This window comes from Pongo abelii, chromosome 10, assembly GCF_028885655.2.
Source record: "Pongo abelii isolate AG06213 chromosome 10, NHGRI_mPonAbe1-v2.0_pri, whole genome shotgun sequence".
NCBI lineage: Eukaryota > Metazoa > Chordata > Mammalia > Primates > Hominidae > Pongo > Pongo abelii.
The window spans coordinates 859,262-875,103 of record NC_071995.2 but is presented as its reverse complement, the minus strand read 5'-3'; the positions used below and the strand labels follow the sequence as shown (position 1 = coordinate 875,103).

General features: G+C 37.1%; 1 protein-coding gene and 1 long non-coding RNA gene across 25 annotated transcripts in view; both read right to left on the bottom strand.

Moving 5' to 3' along the window:
• The window catches only part of WNK1 (WNK lysine deficient protein kinase 1), a 160,445-nt gene that overhangs the window by 66,588 nt on the left and 78,015 nt on the right, over positions 1–15,842 (bottom strand). The window lies entirely within an intron of this gene.
• Positions 8,402–15,841, bottom strand: LOC129049302 (uncharacterized). Its single transcript, XR_008512289.1, has 2 exons — positions 11,905–15,841; positions 8,402–10,313 (listed from the first exon to the last, which is right to left on the bottom strand). It is a non-coding gene; the product is annotated as an uncharacterized LOC129049302 (long non-coding RNA).

Genomic DNA, 15,842 nt, shown 5'->3' with positions numbered 1-15,842 from the left:
CCTGGCCAACATGGTGAAACCCCCATCTCTACCAGAAAATACATGTTAGCCAGCTGTGGTGGCACATGCCTGTTGTCCCTCCCAGTTACTTGGGAGGCTGAAGCAGGAGAAACACTTGAACCCAGGAGGCGTAGGTTGCAGGGAGCCAAGATCGCACCACTGCACTCCAGCCTGGGTGACAGAGCAAGACCCTGTCTCAAAAAAAAAAAAATAAAGAAAAATTTTAAAAAGCAACAACCAAAAAGGCAGAAAAAATGCAAAATTGCATATAAATGCTATAATAATGTAACTTTTAAGTCAAATTGGTTACTTATAATGCTACTTAAAAGTTTACATGAATGACTGAACAATAGTTTATTTAAATAACATTTTGATATTATACTATATAGCCTGCTTTTTATTTAATTAACCAAATAAAAGTACATGGAACTGAAAGACCTTAAGGGATTACTGACCCAGCTCATACTTCTCAAACTTTAATGTACATATGAATCACCCTTGGACTATGTAAAATGCAGATTTTAATTTAACAGGCCTGGAATGGGGCCAAAATTTTACATTAAATACAAGCACCCTGAGATGCTGATTCTGTTGGTCTGAGGACTGCACTTTGCATGGTTTGCTAAAACTGTGGTTCTCAAAGGTGTGGTATATAAAGACCCTTCGGGTCCTCAATATCCTTTCTTGTGGCCTATAAAGTATTTCCTTTTGCAACTACATATCTGCATGAAGCCAGATTTTCTTCATATACTTCAACCCAAACAACATATTGTAACAGACTGAATAGAAAAGCAGATATAAGAATTCAGCAATCTTCTTTTAGACTAGACATCAGATTTGCAAAAATGTGGAAACGCCCCTCTTCTCAATAAGTTTTTAAAATTTGTTTTGGAAAATAGTTATTTGTCATAAAAATGTTATTGATGCCAACATATACAGGGCTTATGTTATTTATCATTTTTAAATGCTTTTGAAAATTCTATTTTAATTTATAATACGGTAAAGTAGATAGAACACAAATAAATAAAAGCTCTTTGGGGTCCTCAATAACTTTTAAGAGTGTAAAGGATTACTGATACCATGCTGAACTAATCACTCAAGCCTGGGCCGGGCGTGGTCGCTCACACCTGTAATCCCAGCACTTTGGGAGGCTGAGGTGGGTGGATCACTTGACCTCAGGAGTTCCAGAACAGCCTGGCTAACATGGTAAAACCCCCGTTTTAACTAAAAATACAAAAATTAGTCGGGCATGGTGGCGGGTGCCTGTAATCCCAGCTACTTGGGAGGCTGAGGCAGGAGAATTGCTTGAATCCAGGAGGCAGAGGTTGCAGTGAGCTGGGATCATGCCACTACATTCCAACCTGGGCTACAGAGAGAGACTCCGTCTCCAAAAATAAATAAACAAATAAATAAATAAATAAATAAATAAATAAAATCACTTGAGTCTGTTAGCTGTCTTGATCCCTTCTCAAAAATTCTCAGATGACAGACTCTCAAATCTTTATCACCAAGGCCTCTTGCAATGTTGCCAAGTTCATTATGTTCAATTACAGTTTCTCTTCCTTCTTATGTAACCTCCTGAAGACCAAGAAAACAGTTGCTGAGCATCTCCCTCTTCCAATAACGCATATAAGCCCCTTCCCTCAAGAAATTCAAAGGAACAAGTTTTACAAATTGACAATGATGGGTCTTGACAAAAAAGGACTCTTAACATTAGAAAAACTGTCTTGAAACATTTTAGGGACTACGAAGTGAAATTACAATTTGGTCTGCCCTATGAAGTCTCAGGGAAGAAAGAACAAAGTGAGAGTAATTATAGGGTAAAAATTATGGGGAAATACCAAAAAAAATAAATAAATAAAATAAAATAAAATACAGACCTAGCCCTATAATGGAAAGAGTTAAACTAGTTGTTCAGAAATTACAACTGAGATTTGAGAACCTACAGAAGAGCCTTTCTAGTCCTGGGATAGCCTTTCTACCTATTATTGTTTTCTGCTTTATTTGCACAAAATAGTTTTTCCTATTCTATTAGGTTCGTGCAAAAGTAATTGTGTTTTTTGCCATTAATATAAAATATATTGCTTTTATAGGTACATCAGTTTCTACTTGCTGCTATTCAACTTCATTTTAGTAGGATAATTCTGAAGGTCACCTCAAATTTCACTTCTCTTTCATAGAGTAAATACAACTCTCCCAAATATACATAATGTCTGATTTTGACTATATTTGACATTCCTTTGAATCATTTATTCTTCAAAATATTAATGAGTGCCTACGGTGTGCTGTGCACAATGAATACAAACAACGATATAATAAACCTAGCTCTAGGACAATACCTTTTAAGACACTACATATTTCCTCCTTCATGTATGCTATAGTCTGAATGTTTGCGTCCCTCTAAAATTTTTATGTTGAAATATAATGTCCAATGAGATAGTATTAAGAGGTGAAGGTCTTTGGGAGGTGATCATGTCATGAGAGCAGATCAGGTCATGAGGGCAGAACCGTGAAATGGATTACTGCCCTTATAATATGAGTCCTGAGGGAGCTTTTTGACTGTTTCACCATGTGAAAATGACACAAGAAAGTCCGGTCTATGAGGAACAGAACCTCACTAGATACCAAATCTGATGGCACCTGATCTTGGGCTTTCCAGCCTTCAGAACTGTGAGGAATAAATGGTTGTTGTTTCTATGCCACCTAGTTTATGGCATTTTTGATATAGCAGCCCAAATGGACTAAAACATTGTTCTCAATCTCTCTCCAGATTAAGAGGCAGCTATAGAGTCAAGCAGTTTAACATTGAGAAAAAGAGGAAGAAACTAAAGAACTAAAGGGAAATAAAACCTGCTGAATAGAACAAAATGTAGTATATATATGCAATGGAATATTATTGAACTATTAAAAAGTACTGATACATGCTACCACATGAATGTACCTTGCAAACATTTTGCTAAGTGAAAGAAGCCAGACACAAAATGCCACTTATTGTATAATTCCATTTACATGAAATACCTAGAATAGGAAAATCAAATCCAGAGACAGAAAGCAGATTAGTGGTTGCTAGGGGATGGGATGGAGAGGAGAATGAGAAATGACTGCTACTGTTATGGGGCTTCATTTTGGGGATGATGGGAAGGTTCTGGAATTAGTAGTGATAACTGCATTAACATTGTGGATATACTAAAAACCAGTGAACAGTATACTTAAAAATGGTTAAAATGGTTAATTTTATGATATATGAATTTTGTCTCAGTTTAATAAAAAACAAAAGCTGCTGAACAACTGAAAACAGGTTAAACACTATATTGAGAATACAGAAACAGTGACACCAGTCTTTTCAGGTTCTGTTAAACTTACTATCAAAGACATTTTTCATTTAAGATTTTCTTCTCAATTGAGCTTTTGAGTTTGCATTTGACAAATAAAAATGTTAAAGTTTTAGTTCTACTCTTAACAGAGAGAAAAGACTGCCTATACATTTTCTGACCTGTGAAGTAGCTACTTGTTTGCACCAAGATTCTCATGTCTATTACAAGTACAGAGGCTAACGCATTCTTATAGAAGAACATCACCACTACTTTCATAGATCAGTAATTTCTTACAGAACTCTACAGGGGAACATGTTTTACAAAGTTCTGGTGACATATGTTTAGCACAGGAGTAAGTAACTTTTCCTGTTAAGGGCCTAATAGTCAATACTGTAGGCTTTATGTATCACACAGTCTGTTGCAATTAATCAACTCTGCCATTATAGTGTGAAAACAGCCATAAATAATAATGGAAGCAAATGAGTGTGGTTGTATGCCAGAAAAACTTATTTATGGACACTGAAATCTGAATTTCATGTAGTTTTCGTATCATACAAAATAGTCTTCTTTTGACATTTTCCCCAAACATTAAAAAATATAAAAACCAGCCAGTCATGGTACTCATAACTGTAATCCCAGCATTTGGGGAGGCTAAAGTAGGAGGATCACTTGAGGCCAGGAGTTTGAGACCAGCATGGGCAACACAGTGAGACCCCACCTCTACAAAAAAAAAAAAAAAAAAATAGCTGGACATGGTGGCACATGTCTGTAGTCCTAGCGATTCAGAAGGCTGAGGCAAGAGGATCACTTGAGCCCAGAAGTTCAAGGCTACAGAGAGCTATGATTGTACCACTGCACTCAAGCCTCGGTGACAGAGCGAGACTTTCTCTCAAAAAATTAAAAACAAAACCAAAAACCATACTTACGTCATGGGCTGTACAAAAATGGGCACCAGGCTGAATTTGGCCAAGAAGCATAGTTTGCTACTCCATTTAGAATATGACAGAATGGGCCAGGCGTGGTGGCTCACGCCTGTAATCCCAGCACTTTGGGGGCCGAGGCAGGCGGATCAGTTGAGGTCAGGAGTTCGAGACCAGCATGGCCAACATGGTGAAACTCCATCTCTACTTAAAAAATATATATATATATATTAGCCAGGCATGGTGGCGGGCGCCTGTAATCCCAGCTACTCAGGAAGCTTGAGGCAGGAAAATCACTTGAACCTGGGAGGCGGAGGTTGCAGTGAGACAAGATTGAGCCATGCACTCCTGCCTGAAAGACAGAGTAAGACTCTGTCTCAAAAAAAAGTAATGATTGGTAAGTTAGTAAATAAAATATATAAAACATTTCATATACAAATTATAAATTTTATAGTCCCCAAATCTAAAGTTATATATTTAACCTCACAATCAGGTTTGATATTCTGTTTGATCTTAAGTATATATACGTACATGAGCATTTATTTTCATAAATGTTAAGTGGAAAAAAACAAATGAGGTTAGCTCAAATCTAATTCACAAACAAAATCTCTCTAATTCATCCACTTTGGCCTTCTCTCTTACAACTCCTTATTTCAGACTATTAGTCATTTCCCTTAGATTACTTCAATACCCTTTTAACTGGGTTTTCAACATTTAGCCTTTCCTCAGAAATCCATTCTCCATTCTGCAGTCAGAAATAATCTTTCTAAAATTTAAGTCTGTATGTGTTGACATACATGATAGCTACCCACTTTTAAAACAGTCCCCTCAGTGCTCTACATTAAAGTCTAAGCTTTCCTTTTGTCCCTTATCCCTTGCCTCTTCCTTTTCCTACTTCCAAACTTGACAGATACTCAAAATTATGCATCTTCATATATAACACTATCTTAGTCTTTCCCTAATTCTTTAACACCATATCCCTAACCTGTCCAAACTTGATTACTTGATTAGGTACCACTCTTACATGCTTTCATTAAGTACCTATCCCTAAAATAAGTGTTTTCTATTGTATTGTAACTGTTTGCTCTATTTGTTTGTTCCCCTCCCATTGGTAAGTTCTTTAGAGACAGGGACTGTGTTTGACATAACAATAATATTCAATATCTAGGATCTAGAAAACAGTCTGGAACAGTCTGGAACAGTCTGGAACAGTCAAGAGACTTGAATATTTGTTGAATGAACCCATAAATTGTTATGGGGTTGAACTGTGTCCCTCAAAAAGATACGCTGTGGTTCTAATCTCTAGTACCTTACAATATGAATTTTTTTGGAAAAAAAATTAGTTAAGTAATGAGTTAAGATGAAGTCATCCAGGAGCAGTGCGGGTCCTTAATCCAATGACTGCTGTCCTTTTAAGAATAGAAGACACAGGCTGGCACAGTGGCTCACACCTGTAATCCCAGCACTTTGGGAGGCCAAAGCAGGCAGAATGCTTGATCTGAGGAGTTCCAGACCAGCCTGGGCAACATGGCAAAACCTCGTCTCTACAAAAAATACAAAAAAAATTAGCCAGCGTGGTGGTGTGTGTCCATGGTCCCAGATACTCAGGAGGCTGAGGCGGGAGAATCACTTGAGCCCAGGAGATGGAAACTGCAGTGAGCCGAGATTGTGCCACTGCACTCCAGCCTGGGTGACAGAATGAGATTCTGTCTCAAAATAATAATAATAATAATGATAATAATAATAATAATAATAATAATAATGATAACAACAAGGATTGGCAAGAATATGAAGAGATCAGAATTCTCTTACACTGATGGTGGGAATGTAATATGGTACAGCTATTGGAAAATAGGCTGGCAGTTCCTCAAATGGTTAAACATAGGATTAGCAATTTCACTTCCAGGTATATACCTAAAGGAAGTAAAAACAGATATTTAAACAAAAACTCGTACATGAATATTCTTCGTAGCAGCTCTATTCACAACAGCCAATGGTAGGAACAGTCCAAATGTCTACCAATGGATAAATGGCTAAACAACTGTGTTTACACACACACACACATACACACACACACAGGAATATTACTACTCAGACTTAAAAAGGAATGAAGCATGAACATTTGCTACAACATGGACAACCCTTGGGAACACCATACTAAGCGAAAGAAGCTAGTCACAAAAGACCACATATTAAATGACTCTATTTAGACGAAATGTCCAGAATAGAAAAACCTATAGTGACAGAAACAGATTAGGAGTTGCACAGGAGTGGGGGGAATGTTTGTATAGAAAAGTGATTGCTACAGGGTGCAGAATTTCTTTATCATGTGATAAAATTATTCTAAAGTTGACTGTGGTGACGGCTGCACACACCTGTTGTTAAAGCAAACTAAATATGGCCCGAGAAGGACTTTGTACTTCCAATTTGAGTCTGTGTGGACTAACTGCAACCTAACTTAATACGTAGACAAGACTGAAAACCTAACTTAGGAGTATGCCTGTAACAACTGCTGAGTCTTGGCCAATCCCAACAGCCAAATTTCTGCCTTTTTTCTATTTTTTTTCTTTTTTTTTTCAGACAGGGTCTCACTCTGTCACCCAGGCAGGAGTGCAATGGTGTGATCTTGGCTCACTGCAACCTCTGCCTCCCGGGTTCAAGCAATTCTCCTGCCTCAGCCTCCTGAGTAGCTGGGATTACAGGTGCCCGCCACCACGCACGGCTAATTTTTGTATTTTTAGTAGAGACGGGGTTTCACCGTGTTGGCCAGGCTGGTCTCAAACTCCTGGCCTCAGGTGATCTGCCTGCCTCAGCCTCCCAAAGTGCTGGGATTACAGGCATGAGCCACCGCGCCCAGCCCTCACGGCCGTATTTCAACCACTCATACATTGCTGAGTGTTCAAACTGTGTTCAAATAAGGCAAACAGCAAGCTGTAACCAATCCAGTTGTTTCTGTACCTCACTTCTGATTTCCATATGTCACATCCCTTTTTCTTGTCTATAAATCTGTTCTGACCATGAGGCATCCCTGGAGTCTCTCTGAATCTGCTGTGATTCTGGGGGCTGCTCAATTCACGAATCGTTCATTGCTCAATTAAACGCCTTTAAATTTAATTTGGCTGAAGTTTTTCTTTTAACACTGTGAAGATGCTAAAACCAGTGAATTATACACTTTAAATGGGTTAATTATATAATATATTCAGTAACGCTGATAGAAAAAAACCTAAATGTACATTTTTAGTATGCACATACAAAAAAAAATTATTCCTGATTAATACTCTGACTTGGCACATTATGCCATGCAGAGAACCAATCAAGCCCCCAAAGGTCTTCTAATATTTAATATGGTAAGCACAAAATACTCTATAAACAAACTTCAAAAATTCACTGAAGGATAGAAAGCAGACGTTAAGGACTACTGAAAGCCTATGACTTGATTATGTAATCAGAATCATACTTTTAAGTTTTAATATCTAGATATTCATCTCTACACAGAATAATCTGTCATCTATTTACTTTTTTATTGAAAAGTTGGAGGCATTTTTAAAAATAAAATTCCTTGAATATATCACAATCACAGATTTTGTAACTTCTGTGCAAATATGAGCCTCATTACACTTAAAAAAGCCAGTTACTGCTACTATCCTCCCAATCTTTTGTGGCAGAAACCCTAAGTCAAACCCTTCTGAAACATCAAGAATCTACTGAGATAGAAGACATTTCAGAGTCAATCTAGTTATATGTCAAATAGAACAAATATATTTCTCAACTTTTTCAAATGTCTTATATAATTTCAACAGATTTGTTTTTCACAACCTTAGTAGGCCTGGCAGTTATGACTACCATAATCATATGAGGAAATTAAGGCTCAGGAATCACATAACAGAAACACCTGTTACTGTTTAGCAATATCACTCATATAGCATGTTGATCTACAAATCTCCTTTGATCCACTACAACTTTTGTTATTTTTCCCCTCAGTTTTGAATCTACTGGCTTATATTTCCTCCCTAATTACTTCATTACATGTTTTAATAAAAAAATCAGATTGTATTAGTACCTAGTCATACATTTTGGGCAAAAAGAAATGATTGAATTTGCTGTGCTGTAACAATAAACCTAGTTCAGCTTCTCACACTCTATCTCCCATCTATTCTAGACACAAACCTTATCACTCTAATAGAGTTATCAATTTTTTTTTTTTTTTTTTTTAGACCAAGTCTTGCTGTCACCCAGGCTGGAGTGAATGGCGCCATCTCAGCTCACTGCAATTTCTGTCTCCTGGGTTCAAGCGATTCTCCTGCCTCAGCCTCCCAAGTAGCTGCAACTACAGGCACATGCCATCATGCCCAGCTAATTTTTGTATTTTTAGTAGACACTGGGGTTTCACCATGTTGGCCAGGCTGGTCTCAAACTCCTGACCTCAAGTGATCCCCCAGTCTTGGCCTCCCAAAGTGCTGGGATTACAGGCGTGAACTATCACGCCCAGCCAACTTACCGACTTCTATCAACATTTTTTTTTTTTTTTTTTTAACAAAACTGAATGTAAACTCCAGGTGAGGCACCACTTTTTGACTTAGTATATCCCCAATACCTAGTATAGTGCTTGGTCACAGTTTATAATTAATAAATATTCACAAATACACAGATGAAACTTATTAAGTAGAAAATACACCAAGTAAAATTAACTTTTCTCCTATGAAACCGAACTCATTTATGTCAATAACTTCTATTCTATTCTTCAAACCCTGATACACAGAATTCAGAATATAGAAAACTGAGGACTACTTTAGCAATCTAAGCTATTGTGGGTTTTTTGGTTGTTTTTTTAAGACAGGCTTTCACTCTATTGTCCAGGCTCGAGTGCAATGGCACAATCTAGGCTCACTGCAACCTCCACCTCCCCGGCTCAGGCGATCCTTCCACCTCAGCCTCCCAGTGGCTAGGACTACAGGCATGCACCACCAAGGCCAACTATGCACCACCATGACCAACTAATTTTTGTATTTTTTGTAGAGATAATGTTTCATCATGTTGCCCAGGCTAGTCTTGAACTCCTGAGCTCAAGCAATCTGCCTACCTCAGCTTCCCAAAGTGCTGGGATTATAGGCGTGAGCCTACAGGCCCAGCCTATTATTGGTTATTCACAAGAAAGAAGTATGTAATAGGTAAAAATTTGCTCTTTTCCACTTGCATACACATAGACACGCGTAAAAACGATATATTCATTGTTTACATAATAGTGTTTATCAATTCTAAGAAGGAAGATTCTGGATGCCTGGTGCTGCTTCGCAATTATTATTTCCTAATCAGTTCAAAGTTTCATAGATGTTATTTTAAGCCTTTATGATCCTTAAAGGCCATCTTTCATTCTACACACACCCCCAAGAAGATGACAATTCATATTTCATAGAAAATAACCAGAGCCTACTGTCAGTACCGGTATCAGCCACTGTGCTAAGCAATCTGTAAGAGGGTAATGGTATCTCTTTTACAGAGAACAAAATAATTGAAGTATAGAGAAATTAAGTGAATTGCTCAAGATAGTATGGCAATAACTAGGGCAAGGATGTGAACCCAAGACTTTGCTTCCAAAACCCATCTTGCTTCCCTTATCTCAGGAGAAAACCTTCCCTATCAAGACTTACCATTATACCATGTCACAAGCCCACTGAATCCTGGATATTACTCTACCCTATCCACCACCACCCACCATGATTTCTACTTCTCTCTCTCTTCCTCTTGCTCCTTCCAAAAGCCTATAAAAAGATAAGGTCTCTTTCACCATTAAAATACAACAATATAATAGCAGCAAAAATACACATATCAGGAGTCAGAAGTTTGCCTCTTAATTACCAACCCCAAACTCTCTGCTCTGAGATGAGACTGGATTTGGGAGCAGGAGAAACTAAGTAGCAATTGATTTGTCCTTAGATCAAAAATTGATTTGTCCAAGACAACAGCTTCACTCTATTTGATCAATATGCCTTTCCTTCCATTGTACTACGGTGTTTGGCATCTCAGCATTCATGCAAATCCTATTCCTGCTTCTCAGAATGGCCTCTCACCATTCTTCTACCTTCTCTTTTTTTTTTTTTTTTTTTTTTTTTTTTCATTGGTGGAATCTACCAAACATTTATTTATTTATTTATTTATTTATTTATTTATTTTTTTCTTTTATTATTATTATGATTATTATCATTATTATACTTTAGGTTTTATGGTACATGTGCGCAATGTGCAGGTAAGTTACATATGTATACATGTGCCATGCTGGTGCGCTGCACCCACCAAGTTGTCATCTAGCATTAGGTATATCTCCCAATGCTATCCCTCCCCCCTCCCCCCACCCCACAACAGTCCTCAAAGTGTGATGTTCCCCTTCCTGTGTCCATGTGTTCTCATTGTTCAATTCCCACCTATGAGTGAGAATATGCGGTGTTTGGTTTTTTGTTCTTGCGATAGTTTACTAAGAATGATGATTTCCAGTTTCATCCATGTCCCTACAAAGGACGTGAACTCATCATTTTTTATGGCTGCATAGTATTCCATGGTGTATATGTGCCACATTTTCTTAATCCAGTCTATCATTGTTGGACATTTGGGTTGGTTCCAAGTCTTTGCTATTGTGAATAATGCCGCAATAAACATACGTGTGCATGTGTCTTTATAGCAGCATGATTTATAGTCCTTTGGGTATATACCCAGTAATGGGATGGCTGGGTCGAATGGAATTTCTAGTTCTAGATCCCTGAGGAATCGCCACACTGACTTCCACAAGGGTTGAACTAGTTTACAGTCCCACCAACAGTGTAAAAGTTCCTTCTGAAACTATTCCAATCAATAGAAAAAGAGGGAATCCTCCCTAACTCATTTTATGAGGCCAGCATCATCCTGATACCAAAGCCTGGCAGAGACACAACAAAAAAAGAGAATTTTAGACCAATATCCTTGATGAACATTGACGCAAAAATCCTCAATAAGATACTGGCAAACAGAATCCAGCAGCACATCAAAAAGCTTATCCACCATGATCAAGTGGGCTTCATCCCTGGGATGCAAGGCTGGTTCAATATACGCAAATCAATAAATGTAATCCAGCATATAAACAGAACCAAAGACAAAAACCACATGATTATCTCAATAGATGCAGAAAAGGCCTTTGACAAAATTCAACAACCCTTCATGCTAAAAACTCTCAATAAATTAGGAATTGATGGGACGTATCTCAAAATAATAAGAGCTATTTATGACAAACCCACAGCCAATATCGTACTGAATGGGCAAAAACTGGAAGCATTCCCTTTGAAAACTGGCACAAGACAGGGATGCCCTCTCTCGCCACTTCTATTCAACATAGTGTTGGAAGTTCTGGCCAGGGCAATTAGGCAGGAGAAGGAAATCAAGGGTATTCAATTAGGAAAAGAGGAAGTCAAATTGTCCTTGTTTGCAGATGACATGATTGTATATCTAGAAAACCCCATTGTCTCAGCCCAAAATCTCCTTAAGCTGATAAGCAACTTCAGCAAAGTCTCAGGATACAAAATCAATGTGCAAAAATCACAAGCGTTCTTATACATCAATAACAGACAAACAGAGAGCCAAATCATGAGTGAACTCCCATTCACAATTGCTTCAAAGAGAATAAAATACCTAGGAATCCAACCTACCTTCTCTTTTTGACAGTTCATACAACAGCTCTTTTTGTGAAATCTCCCCTAATCCATAGCAGGGTTATCCATTGTTCCTCCACTCTCCTTAGTGCTTATCTCCATTACAATACTCACCATAATGTAATTATAATTCTTTGTTTACATATTAATCTTCTATATTAGAGGTAGTTTTCTGAAGACAGGGAATATGATTATTCACCTTTACTTAGTATCAAGCTCTGGGCATGGGACATAGCAGGGATTCAGAAAATGTTGCATTTATTGGCACTGAGATTTATTTTGTATTTAGGATAGTGCTACAGATAAGGATGAAATTATACAGATGTACTAGATTAAAATATTTTAAGGAATATAAAGCAATAAAAATAATAAGCAGTAAGTACATTAATTGAATTTATGAATTTATAAGTAGAATAACCACTAATAAACAAAATTTTATAATTCATATCATTTGAGAAGAATCAGCTCAGAAAAGGCAAAGATCATTACACAGTGAAACCAATCAGATAAAATGTCATGGAGGAAGACTGTTAAGTATATGGATTGACTGGATAGCAGAAAAGCTTATAGTGGAGGTACAGTATTATATAACATTTACAAATGGATAGGAATACAGGAAAGGATGTGGCATATGTGTAAGATAATGAAGAGAACTGATTTAACTAAAATAAAGTGCTTGGATGAAGATGAAGAATAGCAAAGATTAAGAATTTGTACTTGCTCTGATATAAGCAAACTGGTATCGTAAGTTCCTTATACCAAGAAAGGAGAGCAAGAAAGCTCAACAAGTTTAAGTGAAATAAAAAAATAAATTCACAATGTAAACTACTTCTGGAATATAATGCAAGGTGTGCAGTAAGGAAGATGTGAAATCAGAGTTGTGGCAATGGGAATGAAGAAGCCTTGCATCTAAGAGGTATTCTGAAGCAAGAACCTTATAAACTGGAAGTAGTGGAAGCAGTGAGTGAAAAACAAGAAATCAAATATACCTCTTAAGTTTTCTACAATTTTAAACAAAATAAAGGAGGAAATTACCCAATAAACAGTCGATCCTATGCTCAAAGGAAAAAAAAAAAGAGAGAATGTAAATTACTATGCATCAGAGGAAGAAAGGGGAATAATAAGAGACATGAACTGGGAATGATGATACAGAACTCTGAGAGGCAAAGCAGATGAACTTTCTAAGGGCATAAATGTAGAATAATGATCAGGGTACTTATCAGAATCATCTGAAGGCATAAAAAGATTTCTCCTGCCCCCATTCAGCCCAAATTGAGAGTCAGTGCTTCAGGGATTACAATTATATTGTGTATTAGAATCTGGGTGAGTATTAAGAAGAGGTTAATAAATTTAACAGTAAGGCCTCAGGCCAGAGACTTGTAGACATACACCTAATAATAATAACTGACAAAATACCATCCCAATTACAAAGCTGGAAGTAACTTCAGAGTTATGCGCTTTCTCTGTAAACAATAGCTGTCATTTTTACTGGGTATGAAACCTCCACCAGTTCTTACACTTCATATGAAATTAAACTAATTGTACAAAGTAGCTCCATATCCATCAACAACAGAATCACATACAAATATACAACAAGGATATTGAACGAATATTCACAGCAATAAATAATTATAATTAATCTTTGACTCCCAAGATTTCTTCCAAGCCTTTATGAAGAGGTAAAATTTGGTCTACCTAAAGCAAAATGTTTCCTATCAGTTTTTAATAATAAACATTTCTGGCTCATGCCTGTAATCCCAGCACTTTGGGAGGCAGAGGTGGGCGGATCACGAGGTCAGGAGATCGAGAACATCCTGGCTAACACGGTGAAACCCCGTCTCTACTAAAAATACAAAAAATTAGCCAGGCGTGGTGGCGGGCACCTGTAGTCCCAGCTACAGGAGGCTGAGGCAGGAGAATAGCGTGAACCTGGGAGGCGGAGCTTGCAGTGAGCCAAGATGGCGCCACTGCACTCCTGCCTGGGCGACAGAGCAAGACTCCGTCTCAAAAAATAAATAAATAAATAAATAATAAAAAATAAACATTTCCATTCTGTTCAGCTATCAAAATCTAAATAAGCAATTTATAATTACATCTTCTATATCAAAATTCAATTAAATTACATTACTAAAAATGAAATAATGAGATACTATGAGCCTCTTGGTGCAATATAACATACACAGCACCACATATTAAGTATCCTTGCAAAAAATGTTTAGCCTAAATTTTATCAAGACTTTTGAACAGTGGTTCTCAAACTTTTGTCTCAGGACCCCTTTATACTCTTAAAATTAACGTTATTGGGGACCCCAGAGGGATTTTGTCTATGTGTGTTACATCTATTAATATTTACTGTGGCAGATGGTAAACCTGAGAAAGTTTTAAAATATTTATTAATTCATTAAAAATTATAACTCATTATGTTACAAATATATAATATTTAAAATTAAAAATTCAGTATTTTCCAAAACAAGAAAAATTTAGTGATAAGACTGGTATCATTTTACATTTTTGTAATCTTTTTAAATATACAGTTTAATGGAAGACAAATGAATTTTTTTTTTTTTTTTTGAGACAGAGTCTTACTCTGTCACCCAGGCTGGAGTGCAGTGGCACAGTCTTGGCTTACTGCAACCTCCACCTCCCGGGTTCCAGAGATTCTCAGACCTCAGCCTCCAGAGTAGCTAGGATTACAGGGGCGCACCAGCACGCCTGGCTAATTTTTGTTTTTTTAGTAGAGATGGGGTTTCACCATGTTGGCCAGTCTAGTCTCATACTCCTGACCTTAAGGGATCCACCTGCCTCGGCCTCCCAAAGTGCTGAGATTATAGGCATGAGCCACCGTGCCCGGCCCTACAAATGAATTCCTTTATCTGCTTCTGTATGTACTCTGCTGCAATATCGTATGTGCAGTATCATATAGCCTCTGGAAAACGACAACGTACACTCCGAATGCGAGTAAAAAAAGACAAAATTATTTTTACATTGTTAACCTACCCCAACCATTTTAAGGTAAACTTCTCTTTACAGAAATATAGAAGAATAAACCAGTTAAATGACACCACAAGGAAAATTCAGAATGTGGAACATTCCTCAAAATAATCTAATTTTTTCAATAAATCTCTGACATGCAGAAAAAGAAAGTAAAAGCAATAGTTCTAGATTAAGAACTACAACAATAAAATACATTTCATGGACCTTGATGGAGCCTATTTTGAACACTGTCAACGGACATTTTTGAAACAATGGAGAGAATATCTGAACAGGTTCAGGGTGTTGGATGATGCAGAAATGATTGTTAATTTTTTCAGGCATAATATGGTTATGTAAGAAAATGTATGTTAGAGCAGCATAATGAAGTATGTAGTGATAAACTAAAATGAATCATAACAACTACCTTTCAGGTTTCAATTAGACAGCTGTAGAAAATATCTCTGTCAGCAGACATGAACTACCATGGGTAATTTAAACTACAATAAGGTATTTATTTATGCCTTAAATATTGTAGGTACTAATATATAAGATTTAATAAATCAACTCAAGTCATTCAGAGAAAAGTCAGTGAACAAATTAATTTGACAAAGCATCTTGAATTGAAAACATTACTTTTAACTCTGACTTACGTGGTGGGAGACAATGGGAGTTTAGCTGAATTAACAGGGGGTTAAAAAGTAGGTAGTGAGGGTGGGTTTTTAAACATAATAAAAATTTAAATGAATGCAAGGTGGGTACAGGATAAACTAGTGGTTCTTTGATCTTTATCTTTCACTGTATCAGAGCAATAGCCTTACACATACCTCAACACCACCCCCGCCAACCCCAACAGTTCACTCAGTATGCCTTCCACTATTGTCCTCTTTTACATGGTTTGATGTCATCCACCTTGGGATTCTTTGTTAGATATGACCCAAGTTCAACAATCAGTTAGGGGAAGA